The sequence below is a fragment of the Macrobrachium nipponense genome, chromosome 25 (genome assembly GCF_015104395.2).
Source record: "Macrobrachium nipponense isolate FS-2020 chromosome 25, ASM1510439v2, whole genome shotgun sequence".
Taxonomy (NCBI): Eukaryota; Metazoa; Arthropoda; class Malacostraca; order Decapoda; family Palaemonidae; genus Macrobrachium; species Macrobrachium nipponense.
In genome coordinates, this window is record NC_087214.1 from 74636182 (window position 1) to 74647928 (window position 11747).

At 32.6% G+C, this 11747-nt stretch overlaps 1 protein-coding gene across 1 annotated transcript in view; it reads left to right on the forward strand.

Moving 5' to 3' along the window:
- Window positions 1-10999: 10999 nt before the first annotated feature.
- The window catches only part of LOC135199546 (condensin complex subunit 3-like), a gene marked incomplete in the record, with an annotated part of 128533 nt that continues 127785 nt past the window's right edge, over window positions 11000-11747 (forward strand). The window contains 1 exon segment of the mRNA XM_064227701.1: window positions 11000-11020.

The following is an 11747-nucleotide window of genomic DNA, read 5'->3' on the forward strand; positions in this document are numbered from 1 at the left end:
TACCCTATTAAAATATGCGTAGCCCAAACGGGCTAAAAAATAAAACAAATTGGGTGCGAAAGTTATTTGCAAGGAGCGTTCCGTGTGGATCTGGTTGGAGATTGGTATAGACAAAGCCAGCAAGGTCCCTTTATCTTAAGGTTTGGCAGTTAGTAGAAGCTATATATCTGATATTTATAGAAACATTAAAAGGAGAATTGTCCCCATAATGAGTTTATAGTACTATACCTTGTAAGTTTCAATAGGCCTTCCTCTAGTTTTCAGCCTCTCGTAAAAAACTTTTGCAAGACTGCAACAGCCCTTAAAATTGCCATTTAATTTAACATTGGGAACCAAATTCCAAATAATTTGAGATATGTTGGTTAGCGAATGGATTCAGGAGACCCTAGTTAATTAACCTTTCTAGTTAACCTTTAAAGTTTCACTTAGTTTTGCTTTGGTTTTATGTATACAACAGTAAGTAAATTTTTACAGTAGTTCCAACTCCATTTTTCTAGAGTAATTATGTATTTTCGTGTGTGTTTTAATGAGTTCTGAATGGTTACGAGAGTAATACTTCGGGGAAATGAGTTGTTTTTCAGTTACTATGTTAAACCCCCTACTACAACCAACAAGGTTGGGGACCCTTTGGGAATGCGGGGTTTTGGGTGGGGTAAATCACCATGGATACAAAACAGCATATGAATTAATGAATAAGGAGCACCTACAGATCAAACCAACCTAACCTAACCCAGGATACCTAACCTAACCCAGGATACCTAACCTAACCTAGGACACCTAACCTAACCTAGGACGCGGGGCCCTGACCAGGGAGGGGCTCTGCTAACCCGTACCCCCCCGGATAGTGTTTAAATGACCTAGTAACTAGATCAAACCAACCTAACCTAACCTAGGACACCTGACCTAACCTAGGACGCGGTGCCCTGACCAGGGGGGCTCTGCCCTCCCGTACCCCACTGGATAGTGTTTATATGACCTAACCAGATCAAACCAACCTAACCTAACCTAGGACACCTAACCTAACCTAGGACGTATATTATGTTACAATACTAATTGAAATACAATTATAAATTTACCTTAATTGGATGGACACAAACGTTTTGATGGTTTATATCCAGAACAAGAAGGTTGTGGCTCATCTACAGTGTCGTCGTCGTCGTCGTCATCAGAAAAGGATTCCCTGAGTGGTGATGGTGGCTGAGAGTCACTTAAAGGTGGATACAGTTTAGCAGCTTCAAGTAAAAATTGGTGCAAAACTGAATCCTGGTAGTGCTTAATAAGCAAGGTATTGTCTTTTGTCTAAAACATAACCATACAGCGCCAAACGTTTTTATCCTTTCTGAAGTGACAGGGCTTTCCACACTTTAAACACTGAACTGCTGCAGGTAGCACTCCATGTTCTCTTAAAAATTCAATGCACCATGTTTCCTCTTCATGAAAATCATGAATTAACCGAAAATAATCAAAATTACAAGACGAACACAGACATAGCTTAACTTTATGAGAGACTTTAACCAAATGCAGGGTTGCCGCGAAGTCCGCACGTCACCGAGAAACGCGCTCCGCACCGGGAGGTGTAGTGTTAATTGCCAAGCAATGTTATGTTGCTACACTAACTAGACGAAATAGTCACCCTGGTTATATTATATTAACCGTATCTTTTCCAGTATATGATTTGGGTTTACTAATTAAACCTCTTTAGAGTTAGATTTTCCCCTTTCCGAAATTCAGGTGCTTCATATATTTTGAAACATTACGTAACTTTAATGATAGTAAAATTTAGAATCGAACGAGATACGCGGACAATGTTCAGTCTTGAAGCTGGTTTATTACATTCGACACACACACACACATATGTATATATATATATATGTGTGTGTGTGTGTGTGTGTGTGTGTGTGTGTGTGTGTGTGTGTGTGTGTGTGTTCATTGTTTTATATTTATGATTGTTGTATATGATTTGATGCGTAAATTAGGCTACAAAGTGAACAAGGGCAAGTAAATTTATTCATAAAGTTTTCAGCAAAAAATGGGAAGTTACAAAAAACTGCACTAAAATGTATTTCTTTACTAAAAACGGTTGGCTTTGCATTCATTTTTTTTGCGTTCCCCACAGAGTAAGTTGACAAGCTCCATAAATCCTTCGATATTCATAAGTAGTTTATTCTTTCTTTTCTTTTTTAAGCCACATTTGTCACTTAAGGTAATATGCTGTATGTTAAATCAAACGTTGGCTGAAGTATTAATGATAATAAACAACCTAATATATAACGTAGGTCTAGGCTTAAAATCAATGCCATAAACATTGTAAACTGACAAAACGATATGAAACATGTAGGTCTATATGCCACCTTTTATGATCCGGATATTTTGAAATGAGATATTTCCCCAAGAGAATGGACAGCATATTATGCCCTATTCAGGACTATGAGTTTCAAAAAATTGGAAAAGAGCACATCATAATTGGTCCTTTTTTTATCAATAAGCTACATTAATATAAAGAAAATCCACGATTATAATACAACACTTTCTAGCATACTGATATCGAAACTTATTCGGTTATAATCAGTTGAATCACTTCAACTAATGAAATTACCTAATACATATTTGCAGTTGTTTTCTCAAAATATAAATTAAAACTCGTTACACATGACTAAGTTTACATTAATTAAAGTCAGTCTTCACCCTAAGATTTCACAAATTAACCAAATTTTACTAACCTATATATATAATTACAAGATTGCTGGACCTAAAGAATGAATGCATTGGGTTACGTCATCTGCTGTTGACAAAATCGGTTCTTAATTGAAAATCGTATATGATCGTATCTGATATTGGCTCACGAACACTCGAGACTAGTGAAAATGGTTAATTTTTCAAAAATATTAATATTTTCAAAAAAGTTTTAAAAGCATATATACTATGCGGACCTACAGCGCCGCATACGTGGGGAGTGCAGACCGCAGCTCTGCATTGTCTTCCCCCTCGAATCCTCTCCGCACTTTTGGTCATTTCTCCGCGCTTTGGCAACACTGACCAAATGGCACGAGAATATGGCTGACAGCTGTCAGATTTTCACCATGGTCACGTGACTCCTAGACATAACATGTAACTACCCACAAGGCAATTTTAAGAGGGAAAAAATTCACATCAGAACCACAATGCAGTTCCAAACAAAAACAAATTCGCATCAGAGCACAAACTGTGTCAGTGATAGAGTAAACAAAACACTTAGCAATTTTTCGAGGATAAGGATTCTATAACCATTCATATCTCGCATATGGTGAATTTCCCCAAAAAGTATTCAGAGACAAAGTTTAATAATTTTTTTTATGCAAAATGCATCTATAATACTATAATTATTATAGAAACAGTTGGAATTATAGTAAAAAAAAATACCCTTTTTATTCTTTGCTAAACGAAAAAGAACAATTTGCATTAGGCCAAATTAAAAAATTACAAATAACCCAGGCCTAAACTTCTTAATCTTTGCTAAACGAAATAGGACAATTTGCATTAGGCCAGACCAAGGTCATAGAAAAAAAAAAAGTTTCCCTAATGCTCACACAACGAAAATGGGTAATGTACGAATATAATTTCAAATTAAAAAAAAAATCAAACACTAGACCTTACGCACGACGCCTAACCGCAATTAAAATAAGTATTAAAAGTATCATGGAAAATCCAACGGCTTCACCAATAGCATTTCAGATTAGAAGAAAAAATCAAACACTAGACCTAATGCGAGCCGACGTAACCGAAATTAACACACCTACGAAGGAAAACAGACAAATATCTATAAAAATTAAAGCTTCTTACCTTAAGATATAACGTCGGGGAACGTCCTTTAGTCAAAAGACCGCGGAAAAGGGTTTTCCTCTCCGTATAGAGTATATAGACCTATGTAACCAAGAACGCCCAAGTAAGCACAGTCTCTTGGATTTATTACTTTTTCGTCCTTGAGCAAAAACGATGAGAGTAACATTGATATAACGCCATCTATTTTTCTGTTTACGACATAAAAAAAAAAAAAAAAAAAATCCTCTCTTATCTCCTCTGCCGTTCGAGTAAAAGTATAACATTGAATGTGGGAAGCCTTTTTGGTTAAGTGTCATCTGCACATTGATATCAGGAATATGAGGTCTGGTACCATCATGAATTTACACTCATTCTTTGTATAATTATGTAATTATAGATATTGAATAATTGGTGGGCACTTAATGGGGATATATACGCTTACGTTCTAATGGTGAATGTGGTGTCTTGCCATGAGAGTAATGATGAAAAAAAAAATTATTAGGCCTATACCGCCATTGCAAATGGTAGTTGGTTAAAATTATGCATATATTAAAGGGTGTTAAAGGGGTTATGGACCATCATTGACCTATAATAATAATAATCATCATAATAATAATAATAATAATAATAATAATAATAATAATAATAATAATAATAATAATAATAATAATAATAATAAGTATCAAGATCTGAAAATAGAAATAAGAAGGATATGGGATACGCTAGTGGAAATCGTACCCATAATTATAGGAGCACTAGGCACGATCCCAAGATCCCTGAAAAGGAATCTAGAAAAACTAGAGGCTGAAGTAGCTCCAGGACTCATGCAGAAGAGTGTGATCCTAGAAACGGCGCACATAGTAAGAAAAGTGATGGACTCCTAAGGAGGCAGGATGCAACCCGGAACCCCACACTATAAATACCACCCAGTCGAATTGGATGACTGTGATAGAGCAAAAATAATAATAATAATAATAATAATAATAATAATAATAACTAAAACTAACTATATCAATAAAAATATAAACTAAAATATATAAAATATATAAATAATAAATAAAAAGAAAGTTATATAAATAATATAGTAAATTATAAAAATTAAAATTGATATAAATATAAAAATTAAAATGAAATAATATAATTATAATCAATGAATATAATAATAATAATAATAATTAATAATAATAATAATAATAATAATAATAATAATAATAATAATATAATAATAAAGTGAAAATAAATAAGAATGTAAAATATAAATAAAAATAAAATAATAATAATGAAAATTCGAAATAAGAAATCAGAATAGATATAAAATAATTGTAATAACTGATAATAAAAATAAGAATTATAAACAAAAGTAAAATACAAATAAAAACAATAATGATAGGATAATAAAATAACTACACTAAAAATGGAAATAAAATCAATAAAGATATAATAAAAACATAAATAAAATTGAAATAATAATAATAATACAAATACAAAATAATAATAATGATAATAAAAAATCTTAAAATAATATGTAGTAATAATTTAGAAAAAATAAAAAAGAATGTAATTTTTAAAAAATAAAATAATGAATAATTTAAAAAATTTAAATAATAAAAATAAAACCAATAATAATAATAATAATAATAATAATAATAATAATAATAATAATAATAATAATAATAATAATAATAATAATAATAATAATAATAATATGGAAGTTTCTAACAGGTATCATCAATGAAAGGCGGTACAACTACCGAGAGGATACAAACACCATCCCTTACCAACAGAAAGGCTACAGAAGGAAGTGTAGGGGCACAAAAGACCAGCTCCTGATACGTAAAATGGTAATGAAGAATAGCAAGAGAAGGAAAACCAACCTAAGCATGGTATAGATCGACTACAAGAAAGCCTTCGACATGATACCAACACACTTGGCTAATAGAATCCTTGAACATAATATGGGGCAGAGGAAAGCACCATCAGCTTCCTCAAAAATACAATCGGCAACTGGAATACAGTATTTACAAGCTCTGAGATAAGACTAGGAGAGGTTAACATAGCAGAGGGATCTTTCAAGATGACTCACTGTCCCCACTACTCTTTGTAGTAGCCATGATTCCCATGACAAAAGTACTACAGAAGATGGATGCTGGGTACCAACTCAAGAAAGGAGGTAACATAATTAATCATCTAATGTTCACGGATGACATCAAGCTGTATGGTAAGAGCATCAAGGAAATAGATACCTTCATCCAGACTGGTGCACGGATATTCATCATTAGAGAGGATGAGGTTCCTTACGGAGCTCGGGTTGACAGGCAACAATTCGTCACAAAGGAAAGTCTCCACCACATTAAGATGTTCTTTCCTACTGTCCGGTCGAGCGTCACCCGACCTCAACGCTCTAAGGTATGTACTATGGAGGTTATACCGCCCTGCTAGGACAAGATTTTAATCCTCCCTCCTACCTTTTCACAGTCCCAGGACCCCCGCAGTTCCTTACATACCTCCAGGCCAATCCTACAGTTCTCCAGGAACCAAGGTATCTACAGAGAGAGAGGTAGCGACATCCCCACTCAATATCCCAGAAGCCTCTTTGTGTACTTTGCTGAACATCTGTACGAGAAGTCTCCTGATGTTTGGTGCGGGCGTGGTTCTTTATAGTCCTCTCCTGGGTGTGGCAAGAGAGTCTCTTACACAGACGCATGCTGGTCATACAAAAGGTGGGCATAAGAAAGGTGGTTGCATCTGGAACGAAGGAAATCGGCTTGTCATCTCTTGCCTGCCTAGGCCACCCCTTCACACATAGAGGGCTGTGCAATGAATGTAGTCCTGTAATAATTGTAATTTAATTGAAATGTTATTCATTACACATTCTTAAGGTAACTGTAATTGTAATTCTTCACAGGAATCTCTGCTTAATATTAATTCTAGTTGTAACTGAAATTTGCTAAACGGATGAAAACGTCATACTACAGTTATGACGTCACATACAGAAATATTTCTTGGAAATCAATAAAAACACAAACATTTCCTTATGTTTTCCTGTTTTATGTGGTACCAGACACAATAATTTAGCCAAGTTAAAATGTCAACATAGTTCAAAAGACCGCCTTCCCTCTTTGAGAGCTGAAATATGAAGAATAGAGTATAAATGGGGAGGAGCTGAGTGATAGAAAACGATCAAGCAAATATCCTCGGGGACTGTGGTAACTGAACATGAAGGGCCATAGGTGCCAATAGACCAGACGTGACGTTGATTGACAACATTAAGAAGAAAGTATGACTCATTGATGTCGAAATACCTTGTGACACCAGAGTAGAAGGGAAAGCATTGAAAATTATCAGGAGAGAGAGAGAGAGAGAATGTCTTTGATATCTAGTATATCTATCAAGACTGATATATAAATATGTTCACTGATCTTGACCCTGCATGTGAAAATTACCTCCATAGGCACTCTACTAGCCTGTCTAAGGAGTGCCACGGAATAGTCAGAATCCAGACTTGAAATAAAAATATACCATTGAAAAACTCTACGGGTTCTACAACGAATGTTAAACCACAGCCTCTGACATCTGAACAAAATTTAAATTGACTCTTGGAATTACCTATTTTAAATACGCAATCCTTAGGTGCGTTGTTCAGCAGTTTAAGCAACAATGAGAAAATCATAATTATTGAATTAGACCTACATAATATTACTGCAGCTGAGGCAGCAATTACTTTTAATTTAACATGTTTAAAAGATGTTTTACTTCAAGAAATGTAAAATTAATGAAATGATTGACATGTAGTGTAAATAAAAAAAATAGTAATAAAAATTAACCTGAAATTATAGTTATAAAGATAAAAATAAAATAAAAAATTAATAAAAATAGATAGATAAAAATATATGAAAATGAATAAATACATAAAAAAATAAAAAAACGAATAAATAAATAATTGATAAAAAATAAATAAACGAATAAATAAAATAAATGAATAAATAAATTAAGAAATAAATAAAAATAAATACATAAAAATAAATAATAAATAAAAATATACATATAAATAAATAAATAATAATAGAAGAAAAAAAATGAAGTAATCAATAAAAATAAATAAATGTAAATAAAAAATAAACATAGCTAAATAAATAAAAATAAATAAATAGAAATAAAAAATAAAGAAAAATTAATAAATACATAAATAAAAATAAATAAACATAGATGAAAATGTAAATAAATAAAAATAAAAGAAAAAAATATAATGAAAAATATTAAATAAATAAATAAAAATTAAAAAATAAATATATAAATAAAAAATAAAAAATAAATTAGTAAAAATGAATAGATAAATAGGTCAAAAGAATAAATAAATAGATAAATATAAATATATGATAAGTGAATAAATTATTAAAGTTAAATTAAAAAATTTAAAGTAAATAAATAAATAAATAAAAGTAAAAAATTAATAATAAATAATAATAAAATAAATAAAAATAAATTAATAAGAAGAAATAAATTAATTAAAATGTGAATAATTATAAATAGTCATATATATATATATATATATATATAATATATATATATATATATATATACATATATATATATATATATATATATATATATATACATATATATATATCACATATATATATACATATATCTATAAAATAAAAAACAACAAATAAATAAAAAATTAAAAAAATTTATATATACAATACATACAAAAAATAATAAATAAAGATAAATAATTAATAAGTAAAAATTAATAAATACATAATAATAAATAAATTAATAAAAATGAATAAACAAATAAATAAATAATTAAAAATAAATAAATAAATAAATAGATAAAAATTAATAAAAATAAATAAATAAATTATGTAAATAAATTTAAAAAAATAATAAATGAAAAATATATAAAGAAAAATATATTAAAATAAAAATGATTAAATAAAAAATAAAAAAAACAAAAAAAATAAATAAGAATAAATGAATACATAAAAATAAATAAATAAATAAATTAATATAAAAAATAAAAAATAAAAATAAAAAATAATAAAATAAATAAACAAACAAAGTTAAATAAAATAAAATAAATAAAGAAAATAATTAAATATATAAAAATACATGAGCAAAAATAAATAAATAATTTAATAAATAAATAATTTATTTAAAAATAAAAATAAATAAAAACATGAAATATATAAATAATTAAATAGATATATATAAACAAATAATAATAAATAAAAATGTATCTCCTTCCCACCGCCGCCCGGGGAGCAGCGAGCGATCCCCCCTCCCCCCCCCCCCCCGACGATGCCAGATAATCAGGAGCCCCCACAGGATGATACGATTCCTGCTACAGACGGAATTCCTGACGTTCATCCCCAGGCACGCACGAGAGAATCCCCGAGACCTTCGAGGTTTACGGGCTGCTCTGTAAGCAAGAGCCCGTGCTGACACAAGGTCAGCTTAATCAAAAACAACAACGACCTTCGAGGCAAAAACCACGGCTTCGCCCAAGACTAATGAGAATGCAACTATAGGTCCGAGCCGCTATAAATACCGTTCCGCAAACTTTCTTGCTACAGTCTCTTCAACTGACTCGTCCGAAGATGACCTACTAGAAGGTCGAAACGTCACGTAATACCAGCTTACACCAGCACCAATACCAGCCCTTAAACCAAAGACGACCCTGGCCCGAACTGAACTACGCCCACGGAATGATACCGACACTGACGACGACCCCTGCTTGACCTGGACCTGATATCCTGTTCTAATAAAAGATTCCTTCAGCATTTACGATTTTTGAAAATTCCCAATATGAATATTGGCCAGTTATTCAGAAACATCGCTGAGCCTGAGAAGCGAATTGTAAGGAAAATATAAAAAAAAACAATATATAAAATCAACTCGCTTAATTCTGCCATTCTTTTTAACAGTATTTGCCTAAAAGAGGGTCTTCTACCAAAATAATAATAATAATAATAATAATAATAATAATAATAATAATAATAATAATAATAATAATAATAATAATAATAATAATAAACCACATAGCAAGTGAATGCCCGAAACCATTAACCACATAGCAAGTGAATGCCCGGCACTTGCACAGAACCAGTACAAAAAGAGGCATGATTCAGTAGCAAAAGCCCTCCACTGGAGCCTGTGCAAGAAACATCAGCTACCTTGCAGTAATAAGTGGTACGAGCACCAACCTGAAGGAGTGATAGAAAACGATCAGGCAAAGATCCTCTGGGACTATGGTATCAGAACGGATAGGGTGATACGTGCAAACAGACCAGACGTGACGTTGATTGACAAAGTCAAGAAGAAAGTATCACTCATTGATGTCGCAATACCATGGGACACCAGAGTTGAAGAGAAAGAGAGGGAAAAAATGGATAAGTATCAAGATCTGAAAATAGAAATAAGAAGGATATGGGATATGCCAGTGGAAATCGTACCCATAATCATAGGAGCACTAAGCACGATCCCAAGATCCCTGAAAAGGAATCTAGAAAAACTAGAGGCTGAAGTAGCTCCAGGACTCATGCAGAAGAGTGTGATCCTAGAAACGGCACACATAGTAAGAAAAGTGATGGACTCCTAAGGAGGCAGGATGCAACCCGGAACCCCACACTATAACTACCACCCAGTCGAGTTGGAGGACTGTGATAGAGCAAAAAAAAAAAAAATAATAATAATAGAAGTGACCATCTGATGAACAGCCGTAGTTTAAAGAAGAAATAATAATAATAATAATAATAATAATAATAATAATAATAATAATAATAATAATAATAATAATAATAATAATAATAATAATAATAATAATAATAATAATAATAATAATAATAATAATAATAATAATAGTAAAGATGACGAAGAGAAAACGCCAAAAGATGACGTTCATAGGGAGCCGTTACAGAGGAATCACTCGTCCATTAATGTTACTACTACTCTTTTGGCGGTTAATGTCGCCTGTGTAGATTCAAAACAAAAACAACTGTGATTCGGGGCTAATGACGGATTTCATTGTATAATTATAGATAAGCAGGTGTCATCAGAGGTTAAATAAGGTAATTATTAGGTAGTTTGATGTAATTGGAACGGGGGCAACGCTGTTATGTGGGTATATATAGGGGAGCGACCTAGTGAAAGGAAAGCATAGGAAAAACATCAAGCGGTAAGTGGGGACCCTTTTGGGAAACCTGGTTTTTTGGAAGAGGTGGGTGGAGGGGAATTTGGAAACGGCCCCAGACGCTTACGGCATCCGAAACTCTCAATATCCGGTGTAGCTAGAGACACATTAATGTACATAGGGCTAGGTACCTATTTACGTTTTAGTTACTGTTGACCCTTTACTCTGCATATACTAGTAGGTACCTAGCTACAAACCTTTGACCCGCTACTCAACATACAAAAATTTGACCCGTTACTTTGCTTACAAGTTTGACCCAGTATACTCGACATATGAAAGGACAGGCTACTACAGTACGACCCATTATACTTTGCATACAGAACGTTGAACTGCTACTCGACATGTAAAATGACAGACTACCTAGTAGCCTAGGCTACCACTAACCGACATTGCTGTGAAATTAGATTTTAGCAATGAATTTCTTATTGTGTGCTGTCAGTAAGAACGTGACGGAATGGCGCTTCGCGCCTTATCCGCATCTACCTATTTAAATATTCTTGGCAAGCTCACTTGTTCTGGCAAGAGGTATTGTTTCACTGCGCACACTACCTAGCCTTAGGGGTCATGGAGAATTAGGCTATGCACTCTACATACGAAAGGACACGGCTAGCCTACTTGTTACCACAGACTGACTTACCACTTTACATACAAATGGCGGCACTGTGCATGTACCTACGTGCCCACCGTCAGACCAATACCTAGATCTGTTCGAACATAGGCTATGCTTCGGCACTGGCTTCAAACTAACCGAAAC